The sequence below is a fragment of the Macrobrachium rosenbergii genome, chromosome 41, assembly GCF_040412425.1.
Source record: "Macrobrachium rosenbergii isolate ZJJX-2024 chromosome 41, ASM4041242v1, whole genome shotgun sequence".
NCBI lineage: Eukaryota > Metazoa > Arthropoda > Malacostraca > Decapoda > Palaemonidae > Macrobrachium > Macrobrachium rosenbergii.
Genome location: NC_089781.1, coordinates 17,932,825 through 17,950,380, shown reverse-complemented (window position 1 = coordinate 17,950,380; position 17,556 = coordinate 17,932,825). Strand labels below are relative to the sequence as shown.

The following is a 17,556-nucleotide window of genomic DNA, read 5'->3' as shown; positions in this document are numbered from 1 at the left end:
CACACTTTTATTGACTTGCGATTCTCTCCTGAGGCCTGACAGTGAGGCGTTCCCTAGTGCCTCTACTTATCTTGCCCAAGACATGAAGTCTCACTCATACCCTGCGAGTTGTATACCCAGGTGGTCATTAAGGAGGCCCAGGAGGGTTGTTCGTGCTAGGGGGGTATCTGCCACGCCCCAAGGTCAGGGATTTGAGTTGGGTTGTAAAATGACTGACGGGTGACCTTGCAAAGACCTTTTTGTTTTATTTCCAGATTCAAATGAAACATCTCAGGACTCTATTGCGTATCTGTTTTTACATTCCTTCGACTTCTATTCTGCCATACTCTTTCATTTTCGAATTTTCTAAGTTTAGGGAGCCACTTATGTTGATAAATTTCGTGCTGATTAGCGACATATATTTCCTTTTGTAATTTGTGTCTTTTTAATTATGTCTTTTTTTTTCTTCACTCCTTATTCTTTACCTATTATCTAGTTCTAAAGTTATTTTAATTGATTTTGAAGCGTAGTCCACTTTTTTGTAGGGTGAATTTATTTTTAGTCTCTCTCTCTCTCTCTCTCTCTCTCTCTCTCTCTCTCTCTCTCTCTCTCTCTCTCTCTCTCTCTCTCTCTCTGCTGAACGGGAAAATAGATAAATGTATAATTTCTAAACCGCTGGTCTGCGGTGTAACGTCAAATAGAAAAAATAAAATAATTCCCATAAACTATCAATAAAATTAACACATTAGTATTGAAGTGACGTCGTTGGTTGATTATAGTTTAAACTGGCCTTATGCCAGGACAGGCCCTTGCCTTTGGACAACACCTGATTGTGGTAATCTGTTGAAGGATGTGAGAGGTCTGGTGAAGACCTCTGAACTCAACAGTCCAACCGAGACTTGCTGTGAGAGATAGGTCTCTTGAAAATTGTTCATAAATATGCATGGATTAAATATCCTTTATTTTTGAATATTCAATAAATTTTGTATTCCGAAAAATTCACTTGAAATAGAACACGCTATTCATCTTTATTTTTTGCTCAGGTTAAGTGGCGTTGCTTATCTTGGCTTTCCACGGAGTAGGGTTTTAATTTGTTAGCACTGTTCCTTTTCATTTGCTTATTTACCCATTACTTTTAATCGCTTTCCCTTCGTGCTGTTTATCAGTATTTTCGTTGTTAATCCTTTATTCAACTTTTGAGTTAAGGTTAACTTTGGCCTTTCTCCCTTTTTCTTTCAATTTTGACTCATAAAGTTATTATATAGAAGCTGGCTATAATAATAATAATAATAATAATAATAATAATAATAATAATAATAATAATAATAATAATAATAATATCTCGGAAGAAGACCCTGCGTCAGCACGACCCAAATAATAATAATAATAATAATAATAATAATAATAATAATAATAATAATAATAAAAAAACACTTGATTATTTGCAAGGGCGGTTGACATTTTCGTCGATCGACTGTTATCTCAAACGGCATTGTTAATAAGAAAGCCTAAAAATAGACGGTGGTGCCTGAAGAAGTCATTCTCATGACAAATTATCGCCCGGGAATTGATGGGGCACGCAATTTGTTACTATATTTAAGACACTCCCCGACTCATGAAATAATAATTGAGCTCCCTGATGACCGGCGTTAAATCAGCTTCAGAGCCCTGAAGCCATTATGAAGGAAATTAACGTCTTGCAAAAAATTTCTTTTATCAATTGTTTTCGGTGCTCGTGAGTGCTGCTGAAGTAATTGAAATAGAACCCCTCTCTCTCTCTCTCTCTCTCTCTCTCTCTCTCTCTCTCTCTCTCTCTCTCTCTCTCTCTCTCTCTCTCTCCTTCCTCTATATACTGCTTCTGGAGCAATGGGAATAGAAAGCCCCCTTTCCTTCTCTCTCTCTCTCTCTCTCTCTCTCTCTCTCTCTCTCTCTCTCTCTCTCTCTCTACTGCTTCTGGAGCAATTGGAATAGAAATCCCCCTTCCCCCTCCTCGTCTCTCTCTCTCTCTCTCTCTCTCTCTCTCTCTCTCTCTCTCTCTCTCTCTCTCTCTCTCTCTCTCTCTCTCTCTCTTCTATATGCTGCTTCTGGAATAATTGAAATAGAAAGCGCTCTCCCCCTCTCTCTCCTCTCTCTCTCTCTCTCTCTCTCTCTCTCTCTCTCTCTCTCTCTCTCTCTCTCTCCTTTATATATGGATTCGTGATTCATGATTTATGGTCATGCTTCCATGATTGTCCCCATATATGTTGAAATTGATGTCTAAATTTGTATACAATCACGGCAGATAATTACGGAAGCCTTTTTTCTGGAAAAAGTGTGAAAGGTGCATTGCTGAATTTCTAAAGCTGGTTAATCTATGCTTTGCTCGACACAGCAAGTCCTCCTAATGTTTGACTTTTCCAGGAGAAAAGCTTCCTACTTTGTCAACTAGACTATTCACTCAAAATTCATTTCAAGATCAAGAAGATTGCCCGAGAATATCAGCCACTTCTTGTTTAACGTCATCGAGAACAGTTTCTTTGCAACTAAGTAATTCCTTCACGTGGATTGACGCACGACCGAAACCGTAAAGTTTTAGAAACTTGCAGTTATATTCTACATTTATACACACACTGCAAGATTAAAAAAAAAAAGAGGAATATTGTGAAACAATTAATCTTTCCCAGGGTATTTTCATAAACAAAAAATTACCGTAAAACCCACTTTGTGTGTGTGTTTGTGGGAGTAAAATGTGGCTTCAGTGCCGTCCCACTTGGGAGGGTCGATGTTGAAATTGTAGTCGTAGATCGTCCTAATCACTGGCCTTATTAGCGTCAGAATGTACGAACGGTCCCCTCTCGCCTACAGGGGAAGGTTTCGTAGATTAGACGTCACGCTTTCTATTATTAAGAGTAATTGCCAAGACAGTAGGTTCGTAAGATTATTTTGCACGGTCGGTTGAGTTATATTTATCGAGGATTCTACGCCAAATTGTGCTAGCATTTGCATGCGAGTCACTGGATGGATATATATATATATATATATATATATATATATATATATATATATATATATATATATATATATATATATATATATATATATATATATATATATATATATATATATATATATATATATATATATATATATATATATATTATATATATGTATATATATATATGTACATATATATACATATACTGTATATATACATATACATATAAATTTCTGACTCACATCAGGATCGAACCCAGGTCTTTCAATTGAAAGGCAAGGGCGCTGCCCACTGGGCCATACTGTATATATACATATATATGTATATATACATACATACATATATATTTACACTGATGATAGTTATTCGCATTTTAACTAATTCTGTCATGGAACAACCCAGTTCTGATTGTAAACGTGCCATTCAAACGAACATGAAAAATAACCATAGGGTATCCACTACCCTGTATGTTAAAGTAACTCGCACTTCAATGAGAGAAATAATTCTGTAGGAGGTTTGAACTCGAATCTGAGAGATGGTGTGAGTTAGGGTCACACAACGTTACTGTCAACACAACGCGAAAGTGAATTATTATTATTATTATTATTATTATTATTATTATTATTATTAGTAGTAGTAGTAGTAGTAGTAGTAGTAGTAGTATTGTTATTATTATTCAGAAGATGAACCCTGTTCATATGGAGCAAGCACTCAGGGGCCATTGATTTGAAATTCAAGCTTCCAAAGAACATGGTGTTTATTAAAAAGAAGGAATTTTCAGTAAGAAACGAATGAAATAATTTATCTCAAAGATGTAATGAAACACCTTTATCTGGCGTCTGTTACTATACGTAGCACTTAGGATATTCAAATTTAGTGAAAAGGTTGTTAGTAAATGCTTTCATCTCAATAAGAACTCTGGTGAATCTCGGCACTACCAGTGGTCTCCAACGTCCGGTGGAAATCTCTGCACTTGCCAGGAAAGAAATAGGATCTAATCAGGAAGATGAAAGGGGAAACGAATGGCTTTGAGGACAGAAAAGGATTTTCTTTGTTGTAGGGCTACGGGTATTGATCGGCATGGCCGAAAATAAATAACGAACACAGGCGCCTTTTCCTAACGGATGGTCCTACCAAAAAATGTTCCCTAAAAATAAAAGAAAAACGAGAGCGTTGTTATTTATAGCTTTGGATACCCATTTATTTAGCTGTAAATGCTATATAATATATATATATATATATATATATATATATATATATATATATATATATATATATATATATATATATATATATATATATATATATATATATATATATATATATATCTGTGAAGGAAAACAAACTCGCCCTTGTAAAGTGACAGGCAATTTTTCAGCCAGAAGAATAATAAAGAAAAAGATTACTTGGCCTATGGCTAGGTTTTTTTTTTTTTTTTTTTTTTGAAGATTTCAGGTTGAAGTATGAATCAATGAAAGAATTTCATCGTTTTATTTGATCTATTTGCGATTTGTAAATTAGGGTTCAGTAACTATTAAGGGACTATGAATTATATTGAACCTTTTTACATCTCCAAGAGGTGCACCATTATTAGGAGAAAGGCGTTTAGGACAAGTCAGTAGAGTGAATACTACACCCCCCCCCCAATCCTCCGTCGTATACATCAAAACGATCAGTATCTTTCTCCAGTATCTTTTTTATCTTTGTTGGTACCGAGCTCCACCTGGTATCCGTCTATGTTTTTGCTTACAGATGTTGTGACCTTGGCCTAATTTCGAACCAGCAAATACTCACACCAATATTGTATACACAGACACACACATACATACATACATACATACATACATATATATATATATATATATATATATATATATATATATATATATATATATATATATATATATATATATATATATATATATGCTGTACCACTAGCCTACCTCCAACGCAAATATATTAACAATGATGCTATTTTACAGAGAGAGAGAGAGAGAGAGAGAGAGAGAGAGAGAGAGAGAGAGAGCTTGTTCTTTTTTTACCTCTACGTGAAATATGACTGACGAGAGAGAGACCTTGCAGTAGGGGGGGAAGCTCAAACTACCAGAAATTTAAAAACCGTTATCAGAAGCGTAGAGTGTCGCTGTAAACAAACAGAGTTTATATAAGGTTTTGGAGTCCCTCCTCCTCCTCCTCCTCCCCTCCTCACCTTCCACCTCCTCCGCCTCCTCCTCTTCTTCTTCTTCTTCTTCTTCTTCTTCTTCTTCTTCTTCTTCTTCTTCTTCCTTTCCAAAGAGGAATGCTGCGCGAACCCTTTAGTCCTATTTTAAAGCCAGGCTTTGATTCTTACAAGCTATTTCGGGAACTATGAGGCAGCCTCAAAGAACATAAACACCGAGATTTAGATTGTTAAAGAATTTAGCGTTGCTACATGGCCGAGCTGCTTGCTCACTTTTTCCTGTTTTTTTTTTTTTTTTTTTTTTTGAGAGTGGGAGGTCATATATATATATTTTTTCACTTTTATTCTAATGTTGTCCTTCAAGCTGAGAGGAAATTAGTCTTCCTGTTTTCTTGTGATGTTTTTATTTGTCTTAATTTTGTGTTTAATTGTTTTCAGTGTGCGTCTTTAGTCTCTGAAGTATTCTGAATAATATGAAAGATCGCATTTGTAATGTTTTATGTTCATGCTCTCTCTCTCTCTCTCACTCAAGAAAGAATGTGAAACGCGTTAAAGTCTTATAATACTTTTTCATACCATATACAGGCAACAGTGTTATTGTTTACTCATTTTTCAAGGTTGATCAGGGAGTTGATATGATACTCGTACCCTTGATATATTCTCTCTCTCTCTCTCTCTCTCTCTCTCTCTCTCTCTCTCTCTCTCTCTCTCTCTCTCTCTCTCTCGTTGCCCTTTTATAGCCTTTTTAGCCATGATGAAATTCTTCATTCTTTTTTACCTTGACTGCTTCATTTCATACTTCGGCCTTCACTAAATTTACGTAAGCTCAACACCTGAACGATTTCATTCAGCATAAAAACATATATGAATGCTTCACTAATGGTGATAAATGTTTATAGGAGAGAGAGAGAGAGAGAGAGAGAGAGAGAGAGAGAGAGAGAGAGAGAGAGAGAGAGAGAGAATGAATGTCTTATGAAAGCACGTGAGTGCTGAACAAGTAGGATTTTTTATTTTATTCATTTTACATTTCCGCGTTTCTATCGACACTTCATTTCGTTTGCAGGTAAAATGGTATTCGGTTTCCAACAGCTGAAAGGTATGATTCATATGCAGTTTTTATACAGTTTTTGGAGATTTTTCATTACCGAATTTACCTTTCTTTGTGGTTTTATCGCGTGTTTATATCGGGTGTTGTTCCTGATCTTATTAATATAAAATTAAATCAGTCAAATTAATTTATTTCTGTATGTATATTTATTTACTTACAATGATATTTTTATACACACCAATATATATGTGTTTGTGTGTATGTATATGTATATATGTATATATATATATATATATATATATATATATATATATATATATATATATATATATATATATATATATATATATATATATATATTATATATATATATATATATATATATGTATATATATAAATATATATATATATATATATATATATATGTGTGTGTGTGTGTGTGTGTGTGTATGTATAGTTTTCATTTATTTTATACATAAATATATGCATGCACACAAACACACTTTTATATGTGTACTTAATCTGAAATGTTCCGTACTTATTTCTGTTAACGTATATTGTTGTTTTATTTCTACATTACGACATCTACCTGTCTGTCTGTTCATCTGTCTGTCTGTCATCGAACCATTATATCTGTCTGTTCATCTATCTGTCTGTCATTGAACCACTTTTATCGGTTTTCTGGTATTCGAACATAAATGGACTGAGCTTCATTTCAAACTATTAAAAATAATTTCCCTTAACTCCTTACTCTTTATGCGTAGTAACACAGGCTCGTTTTATCATCAGTCCCCTAGTTCCAGTAACGGTTACGTTCTCGTCACCAAAAAGACGGATCCTCTATTGAAAATTGAAGCATAAAACATCTTTAACTTCAACAATAAATTGAAAAACTGAAAAATATTTTCTTCTTGATGGTGGCAAAGGGTGTTCATCATGTATCCCTCCATTGGATACTAACGAGGTCAATAAATCTACTCTCTATACGGCGGGCAGAAATAGCCCCTTCGGCGGAGGCTATATTCGGCGTCTTCTGTTGGTCTTTGTTAATGTTATGATCGGCACGAGATTGCTTCTGGGCGCCTGCTGCCAAAAACCATCTACACACACGCGCTCTGTCTCTTAACACACACACACACGCACACGCACAAACACTTTACTCCCTTTAATTCGCTTAGATTATATGCTGACTTGACGTTGCGTAGGCAAAGGCAAGGCCGACATTCGGTTCAGGTGCGTTCGCTTTAAAGGGAAGATGACGGGAAGTGTGTTGGTGTGGTACGTCGTGTGAGTTACTGAGTAGGTTAATGGATTCTTTCTTTCTTTTTTTTTTTTTTTTTAGAGCCAAGACCCGTAGAGTAGAGTCTATATGGACCTTGTATGGAGCTACGAAGAGGAGGGGGTTGGGTTGGATATTGAATTTTGTGGGAAAATGAATCTGTCTACAGAACGTCGTGTTCTGATGGAATACAATATTCTTAAATTATATGCATTCTGAGAAATTTTAACGCTGATTCAATTGAATCTCGTGGGGAAATGAATCGTCTGCAGAACGTCGTGTTCTGATGAAATACACAGCTTTTAAATGATGCGTATTCATAGAAATTTTTACACTGACGTAACGTTCAGACAGTAGTTGCAGGTGGAGAGAAATAATTTAATGTCATTTTCCCGGAGAGCTAATCGACATCCAAATTCATTTAACTCGGCTGTCACTCAGCAGACACCTGACGATTGCGTTAGGTAAACAGAACGCAAGCCAGTTAGCTTTAGTTTATTTCTGAGGCATTTTATGCAATGAGGTTGGTAAAATTGTTAGACAGGTGCCCGTGTTTCCTTCGTGAGTGGGGTAGTTTTGACCAGTGCCCATGAAATGATGGACTACAATAAAAAATGCCCTAGATTATCAAAACTGAGTCTTTTGGTGAATGATCATATAACTCGGGGGGACTAATAGACAGTTGTTGTATAATATTAACAGAGAGAGAGAGAGAGAGAGAGAGAGAGAGAGAGAGAGAGAGAGAGAGAGAGAGAGAGTTTATTTCACATCGAACATTTATTTTGGAAATGATACCGATAATCTTAGATCTGGAAACACCGGGCCAAGGGACGAATTCACCCAACGAAACATGAACAAAAACAGACACTAAGTGGAATCTTCATTAGAATGTGAATAAAAATACACAAACGACTGAAGGGTGCAGTGAAACGGCTATATTGCTGCTTTCGTTTTTGTTCAGGTATTTCAGAAAAAATAAGTTTTTTAAAAAATTACTTTACCTCGGTGTCAGAATGATGATAACTATTCATTGTGACACCATTATCGCCTTTTCCCAGTAATCATTGCATAACAACCTTCATGCCCTGTAGGAAGGTAGTGCCGTCAGTGCACTTCAAGCTATCCACTGCAGGTACTACTTAAGGTTCTTTACAGTATCCTTCCTCCACTAGCTGCAACCCCTTTCATTCCTTTTACTGTACCTCCTTGGATATTCTCTTTCTTCCATCTTCCTATCCAACCTCTTCTAACAATTGTTTTATAGTGCAACTGCTAGGTTTTCCCCCCGTTACACCTTTCAAACCTTTCTACTCTCAGTTTCCCTTTCAGCGCTGAATTACCTCATAGGTCCCAGCGCCTGGCCTTTGGCTTAAGCTCTATATTCCATTCCATTCCATTCCAACAACCCTTATGAAAGAGGCAACCTCTCAATTTCCTCTCTAGCGAGCATAAAAGTAACAATAACTGATTGATTAATGTCCATGAACTACTGTCAACTAATCAGCCACAGAAATGTCAAATAAGTCTGCGCTTACGTGACGGCACTGCTGCAGCGAGCATACGAAGCTTCGATTGTACATGAATATTAAAATACAGCAGATATTGGCACTATGATGCAAAGATGCCACAAAATGCCCTTGAGATTGAGACCGCCTGAGAACAAAACATTTCTTATTAATCAAAAGATGAACGATCAGATTCGTGATTACGAGTCTACCTCTGCCGTATGGGAAAAATAGAAATAGCCTGAAATGTCATCCGGGTCTTCGCTACTAGTTGAAAATAGCGCTGTCTATACTATAAATATTCGCTGCTAGTTGAAAATAGCGCTGTCTATACTATAAATAGATACTTAATTTCTCAAAATAGAACGGAAATGGAAACCGCACATACCAGAGGTAACATACCACGCTCGTCCACATTCCGCTCGCACAGAAAAAGAAGAAATAAATGGGAAGTTAGACAAAATAGGGACATAGATATACCAGAACGATGGCGTTTTGGGTAACATTGAAATGCTCGTGCAATGCGATAATTATGACTGTTGAATAATAGGAAAACAGCTCTGTGATTGGTTTAAAAATAAGGTCATTCATTGAGCAATTAAACCACAATATAGGGATAGAACACAACTAGAATAATTTGTAGGGAGATAATCTTGAATTAATATTGTTAACGGAAGAAAATAATATCTAATTTGATATCATAGGAATGCTTTTGGAACGATCAGTCGACTTAATTATCTTGTCTTCGTTTGCTGACATAGAGAAGAAATGGTCATATGCACTGCGAAGCTTGTGCACAGTAGAACGAATGAGAATTTTATGCAAACATAATTATCGGAAAACACGGTAACAACTAATCCTCATTCTCTATCACCTCTGTCCCCTCCCCTCCCTTACCGACCGTCCGGTACCCCTTCCACCACAATGGTGATAACCCTCTTTACCCCTCATTCCACTCCTTGTCCTTGAACCGAAAGGAACGAGTACTGACATTGACTTTGAGCCTTCGAATCCCACGAACCCAGGCCACGGGTCCCGAAATAGCCCGGAATGCCTCGCTTTTAGACCCGGAGATTCTCATTAGGAGAAGATCCGATCGGTTTGTGAAGCCCAAGTTAGAAGACCCTCCCCGTTGGGGGGAGGGGGGAAGGGGTTGGGGGAGCCCATCAGGTGTCAACGCTAATCACAGAGAAGAGCCGAGACATCAGGGCAAATAACCCCCTCTTCCCCTCCCCCTCCTCCCCCCTCGCCATTTCCCGTCACTCTCCCCTACTCCTCCCTACCCACATACTTCTCTGGATAGATAGATAGATAGACGGATAGATAGATAGATATAGCATCTCATTCCACAACTGAACATTCTTCCGTGACTTCCATCATTTCGGAATGACGTGAAGGAGGAGTTTGTATCGCAGGCTAAATGGGTCACTTCCCCTAGTTTTATCATTTCCGCAGCAATTAGAGTAGAAAAGATAATACGTTACCTTTTGACCAGGTTCTTCCTTATCGACGTCTGCACGAGACTTATCTTTTATTTCCGTCTGGAAATACTTCTCTCTCTCTCTCTCTCTCTCTCTCTCTCTCTCTCTCTCTCTCTCTCTCTCTCTCTCTGTTCTATTCTGTTGTATTCCCCATTCGTCCTTAACTCCCTCAGTAAATTCTGTACAAAATAAATTCTCTCTCTCTCTCTCTCTCTCTCTCTCTCTCTCTCTCTCTCTCTCTCTCTCTCTCTCTCTATACCCCCCATTCGTCCTTTAACTCACACAGTAATTTCTGTACAAAATAAATTCTCTCTCTCTCTCTCTCTCTCTCTCTCTCTCTCTCTCTCTCTCTCTCTCTCTCTCTGTGTGTGTGCTACATCAAGAATGCATTCTCCACTGTTTTTCCACCTCAGGGGTGTTTGACTGGGCAGATGGATAATCTGATAGAATGTGAATAAAAAAAAGTCGAAATTTTGTTGAACAACTCTCATTCCCTGTACGCAGGAAAGACCAAGATTTAAACAAATAAAACTAAACTAAAAGCAACAAGAGCTACATCGGACAGAATTATGACAATTAATCAAATAATCATCCTTTCATTGCACGTATTGTTTTAAAACAAATGTGTATGTATGTATTCGTTTCACCACTCATCTCTGTCTTGCACATGTTAGTTCTTCCTAGGTACTAAGGCATTAACGATGCAGTACCTGTTCCACTTACCCAAGTAACTCTCACATTGTCTCTCATCTCATCCGTCAAAAAAACAAAAAAACAAAAAAAATCCGAATCCTAGCCACACAGGGATATAAATGTCCAATATCTTAAGGCAAATGAGCGCTAGATGGGGAGTTGTGGATCCCTTGTAGGTGGAAAATTCCAATTAAATATTGCGTGAGCCTCTTCTATTGAGGCCAGAGGTAATTACTTATTTGAATGCTATTGCGGTGGGAGTATGGATCCTGCATAGACATTACTGTGTACCTATGACGTGTACTGTAGACTGACCGCAACAGGTGATATCGAGCTTGTTAAAAAACGCAGAAAAAAACTGTCGGATGGGAGAGAGTGGGACGGGGGTTGTAGGGGTGTATGGGCAGGATATTGGGGCGTTTAGAAACGGTTGAGGGGAACTCGGGGTGGGGGAAATGTCCATGTTGCCCTTAGATGGCTAATTATAACCCCCTGAGAGCAATACAGTCTCGTTTTATATCAGGGACATCAAAGCCAAGCCTTTGGCAGAGCGCCTCTCTCTCTCTCTCTCTCTCTCTCTCTCTCTCTCTCTCTCTCTCTCTCTCTCTCTCGTTCTTCTTCCTATTTATCCCGCCCCTTTTCTTCTTGTTCTCCTTCTCTTCTTGTTCTCTTCTATCTCTTCACTGTTTTTTCAATTCGCGTAGTCAGATCACAATCACCGTTTGTACCGAGTGACACCTTGAAGATACGTCGCTTCTCGTTGAAAGTCATCTTTCGCTTTTGTCGCGTTCGAATCCGCAGCTCCAGTTGCTTGTCAGATTCCTGCCCTATATGTGCAGTCGAGAGCCAGCTATAGTTATTCTTTGAAGCCTGGGAAAAAATCAAAGATCGTGCTTTCCTTTTCACGAAACTATTAGAGAATAATGTTGTAAGTGAATAATTTTAATCAGCACACTTTTAAATATATATATATATATATATATATATATATATATATATATATATATATATATATATATATATATATATATATATATATATATATATATATATATATATATATATATTTTTTTTTTTTTTTTGCTAGACAGCAAAATATACTTAACAGAGAAGTGGCAGAGGCAAGCTCTGTTGTTTAATAATGTGAGGGAAATTAGTTTATAAGTAAAGCGACTATAAAGAATAGCCTAAGTTGAAAAAGTAATGAATAAAGCCTTATGCTTACTTCTTAATCCACTTATCTTTCCATGTTTTGATGTGCTGGATAAAATATATGGGAAAGTAAATAACAGTAAGTTGGGACAATACATATGTAACAACAGGCAATACGCTGTAGGTTTTAATGTCTGCCTAATGCCACTCTAAAGGGATTGATGAGGTTACTTCACGTCACAAAGATACTACAATTATTTTTTCATCACAGCTTTTCCGTAATTACTCCGGCATTAGTACTCTGTTGTTGTATGGTTCAATTGCTATAATTCGAGATATAGATATTGAAAATTGTATAATTCCCTAGGGGTTCGTTGCCTGTAATACACACACATATATGTGTGTATGTGGATGTTTATGTGTATGCATATTGTACGTATACTGTAAAATTTTCAAGATGTATGGTACTGGTATGTCATAATTGAGTAACAGGTGATGGAAAACGGTTGTAATTCAACTGCAAGAGTAACTGCTAATTACAGCATGCTATAAAGAATTGCAATGCTCTGTGACACGAAGTAACCGAAGGAATTAGTATAACGAAGCATTAAACACTCATTGCTCTGCCCCTGTGTAAAAGACCTGTTAAAAAAAATAATGCTACTAATTTTCGGGTGGAGGGATGAGGGTGGTAGGCCCAGTGGGTCCTGGGCCTTACAAACTCATTTGGCCTTGCAGCCTTCGAAGTATTTCCTTTGTGTCTCAATACAGAGTACTTTACACATGAAGAGTCAGGCCTTTTTTGTTTTTTCTATCCCGTAGGGGGCTAGTGCCGTCAGTGCTCTTCATGCGGTGCACTGTAGGCATTACTTAAGGCTCTCTGCAGCTTCCCTTCGTCCCTTAGCTGCAACCCCATTCATTCCTTTTACTGTACCTCCTTTCATATTCTCTTTCTTCCATCTTACTCTGCACCCTCTCCTACAGATTGTTTCATAGTGCAAATGCGATGTTATCCTCCTGTTACACCTTTCAGACCTTTTTACTTTCAAATTTCCTTTCACGCTGAATCACCACATAAGTCTCGGCGCTTGGCCCTTGGCCGAAATTTCTTATTACATTCCATTTTGTTCCATTTAGTTTTCTTTATATTATTCGTAGGTACTTTTGCGAATTTTCCTTAACGAAATGATACATCTAAAAATCATCCTTGGGAAGTTGTGTTTTGTTTAAAAGTGAGGAAGAGTCTTTCAAAGCAAGGGAAGATAAGGATAATGAAGGGCAAGTATACTTTTGGGTAAATATTCTCCAATAAACGACTTTGCTCTACATTATTAGAACTAAGGACCAGTTATTGATTTTTTATAAATCATGGATTTTTCTTCAGACATTATTCCTTCAACAGTTTAGCGCTCCAAGCAATTTATTGTTGATACCTCAAACCATTTATGAACCACCACGAGACTCCGTATGTATGTATATATATATATATATATATATATATATATATATATATATATATATATATATATATATATATATATATATATATATATATGTATATAATGTGTGTGTGTGTGTGTGTGTGTGGGGGTATGTTTCAGCCAACTAATTGCATTTGATTTCCTTTATCATATCGGCAAATTCAAGTCACATTGCCGATTGTTACTTAATTTTTTGTGAGGTTTGCATCACCATTCAAAATGTTATCTGCAAATGTCGTTTAGACTTTACAAGAGGCCATAGTTTTCATGTATTTGTATTCGGACTGACATACATCATCTTAAAAATCTTTTTAATGGATCCTGCAAAATCGGTTGCTAGATATTAAGGGACTGAAATCTCTCTCTCTCTCTCTCTCTCTCTCTCTCTCTCTCTCTCTCTCTCTCTCTATATATATATATATATATATATATATATATATATATATATATATATATATATATATATATATATATATATATATATATATATATATATATATATATATATATATATATATATATATATATATATATATATATATATATATATATATATATATATATATATATATAATATATATATACATACATATATAGTATGAATTGTGCATATATATATATATATATATATATATATATATATATATATATATATAATATATATATATATATATATATATATATATATATAATATATATTACATACATATAAGTAGTATTTGTGCACTCGACAGAAGTAATGTAGAATTATATACATACATATATAAATGTATGTATATGTATGTATATAATGTGTGTACATGACAGAAGTAATATAGAATAGATGGAAAACAACATAAAGAGCAGAGTCCTATATATCAGTAAAGTACGCCACTGATATTGAAAAGTTGATGAAAAAACCCGTAGATTTACCAGCGTGTTGTGGGGAGCCCGACCCTTGTGTAACCAACATGCACAAGGAAATTTTTCAAAGCAACTCTGTTCCTGCAGCGACCTTGTACACAAGAGGCCGATGAATCAGCTGTCCAAAACTTAAAATAGCTGAGCACTGCCTCTCTAAAAACACAAGAAGAAGTGTTTCAGCAAACAAAACGCTCTTTGAGGGGAGACGCTGTTTTAGTATTCACAAGAAAAGGAATATGTCACCTCAGAACAAAAGTGATTTGTGATTTTTGGCAGCTGGTCCATTCCTTTCGCAAGAACATCCGAAAACAAAAGCGAAAAGAGAACGCATTCGTCTTTGAGGGGGGTCGGGAGAAGAGGAGGCGAAACGCCTATTAAGTGAATGACAAGAAAACATCGTCAATTTAGTGTTTTAGTGATCGTTTGTGTTTTATTTTCTTTAAAATTATTTTGGGGGCAGAGATGATAGGATGGCACTTTGTAGTTTATGGTATTCTGAGTATTGTTTTCGTTATATGATCTTTTTAATACTCAGTACCCTCTGAAGCTGTCTCTGACGCTGCTCATGTCTGGCCAACAAAAAGAAATATTAAAACCACTTTTCGCTACAACGTTTCTCTCAGACTTCTTTTATTTTAGACAATTATTCCAGGATGCATTTATGAAGCCCAAGGTTTTGTAGTAAGTTCGCTTACTGGGACGGGCCTAGTTTACGAATTCAGTTGGCATAATTTTTCCAGACTGCTGAGGAAAGACGAATTCTCCGAACGACCATAAACTAGCGTAAGGCTATATCAAATGCTGCAGCAATGTCTACTTATATTTATATTTATATTAAACATGCATCATTGTCTATATATTACACCTAATTGATTATAAAGCGCATATTGCTTTAGAGTATATGTTTTTTTGAAGACTGGCTAATTTTCTGCGAAACTCTCTCTGTCACATTCGATTGAAATGTCTTTTAAATACTGTTCGATACTGTTCTTAAGATTATCTCTATATTTTATTAACCTGGACGCATGAATGCCATTTCCTCACTGTCCGTGTGGTAATGTTCTTGGTTCATGTTCTTCTCGTTTCACAACGTCTGTCACGGAAGCGGGTTCAGCATATTTTTTTTTTTTTTTGGCTTGTTTAATTTTTATGGGTTTAGTCGTATTCACTCTGGTGAAATTTATTAGTTTTTGTGTTGAAGCTTATGGGAGAACGGTTCCAGTTTCATTTTCATCCTGTTTAGAACTTCGTAATTATTTTTTATTTTCTCGTAAATCATCCTGAAAATCTATTAGGTTTTGTTTAATACTGACTTTCTAGAAAGGTTCTTTTTCTCCTTTTCCCTTTTATATCACCTATTACACAAAATTGTTTATTTTAATTTTCATTCTGGATTTTCCGATTTCCTCCACTTGTTCTTGACAGAAATTATTTTATTATGAAGCTCTGAAGAATTTTCTTTAATTTCAAATTACTTCACAGTTGTTGAAGATAGCATTGCCTGTATTTTGACCAAAATTCTTTAAAGGGACTGATTACGCATTGACTTCAATTTACATTTTCTCTGTATTTTTGTTGTAACAAGCTGTATTTCAAATCTTAGGGAAATCATTTATACACTCCTCGATGAATCCAAATAGATTAAATTCTTGATTCTTCACTCAAAAAAATATTATTATCATTATTATGCACTTCTCTATCTACTTTAAGACTTTTTACCTGTTCATTATAACCCCGTCACACGTCTAAGTCTAATATTTGATTGCCTTGACATTGTGTTCTTTACATAGGTTATCAGACCGCATTTATTCCTCTAGAAATTTCCATGTTCAGCAAATCAGTTACGCTGTCGCTGTGTTTATATATATATATATATATATATATATATATATATATATATATATATATATATATATATATATATATATATATATATATATATATATATATATATATATATATCAGGCGTTCAGCATTAGAAGGGTCTCGCCCCAACTTTTGAAAATGGCATTTCTCGCATGATCAGTTTTAAAATAATACCCCTTTTTTTTCCAAAAAAGGGGTTGGGGTTGGACTCTAATTTTTTTATGCATACTATTCTGTTCCTGATCGTAAGTTCTTCACCTCATGCAAAATTCAACTTTGTATCTTGAAAACTATAGAAATTATATACACATACATACAGACATATATATATATATATATATATATATATATATATATATATATATATATATATATATATATATATATATATATATATATATATATATATATATTATATATATATATATATATATTGCGTGTGCATGTATTTCGCTTGTTGTACAGAATAGAGCTTTGTAGTATAACCATACATTCACAACACTCACTAATTTCACCATGCCAAAAATACCAACGAAATTAAAATTAGACCTTTAGAGAAAAAAAACAGGTAAAAATAGACGAGGCTCCCAGATCCGATCAGTTACCACTACACACATAGCAAAGGACAGGGATCTAAATTTACGAGCGGGCCTGGGGTTGGCCCCAGCGTGGAATGCCCAAGAAAGATAGACAGGGGGAGATCTTTAAATAGACTTTTTCCGGGACACTTTTAGAAGGATTGGAATGTTATCTACGCTGTGGTCTTAAAAAAAATAAAAGATACAAAAAAAAAATAACATAAGCCCATTCCTGGCGTCTACTGGTTTGTGTAGGACAAAAAGTCTCAAGGACTCGTGCACTGCTGTACTTCCTTTGCCAAGAGGAGAGGGAAAGGTGAATTTAGGTGGTTTCTACAGTGCAATTCTCTTGATTAAGGCTCAATGGGATTGGTAGTCGGTTTTCGTGATGTTTGCTTGTAGATGGAATATTCATGTATATGCATGTGTGTGTGTATA

At 35.8% G+C, this 17,556-nt stretch overlaps 1 long non-coding RNA gene across 6 annotated transcripts in view; it reads left to right on the top strand.

The window, feature by feature from the left end:
• Positions 1 to 17,556, top strand: part of LOC136826707 (uncharacterized) — a 200,048-nt gene that overhangs the window by 142,629 nt on the left and 39,863 nt on the right. For all 6 annotated transcript variants that reach the window (XR_010849690.1, XR_010849689.1, XR_010849687.1 and 3 more), the window contains exon 3: positions 6,196 to 6,228. This is a non-coding gene — a long non-coding RNA (uncharacterized lncRNA). The remainder of the gene's footprint in view (positions 1 to 6,195; positions 6,229 to 17,556) is intronic.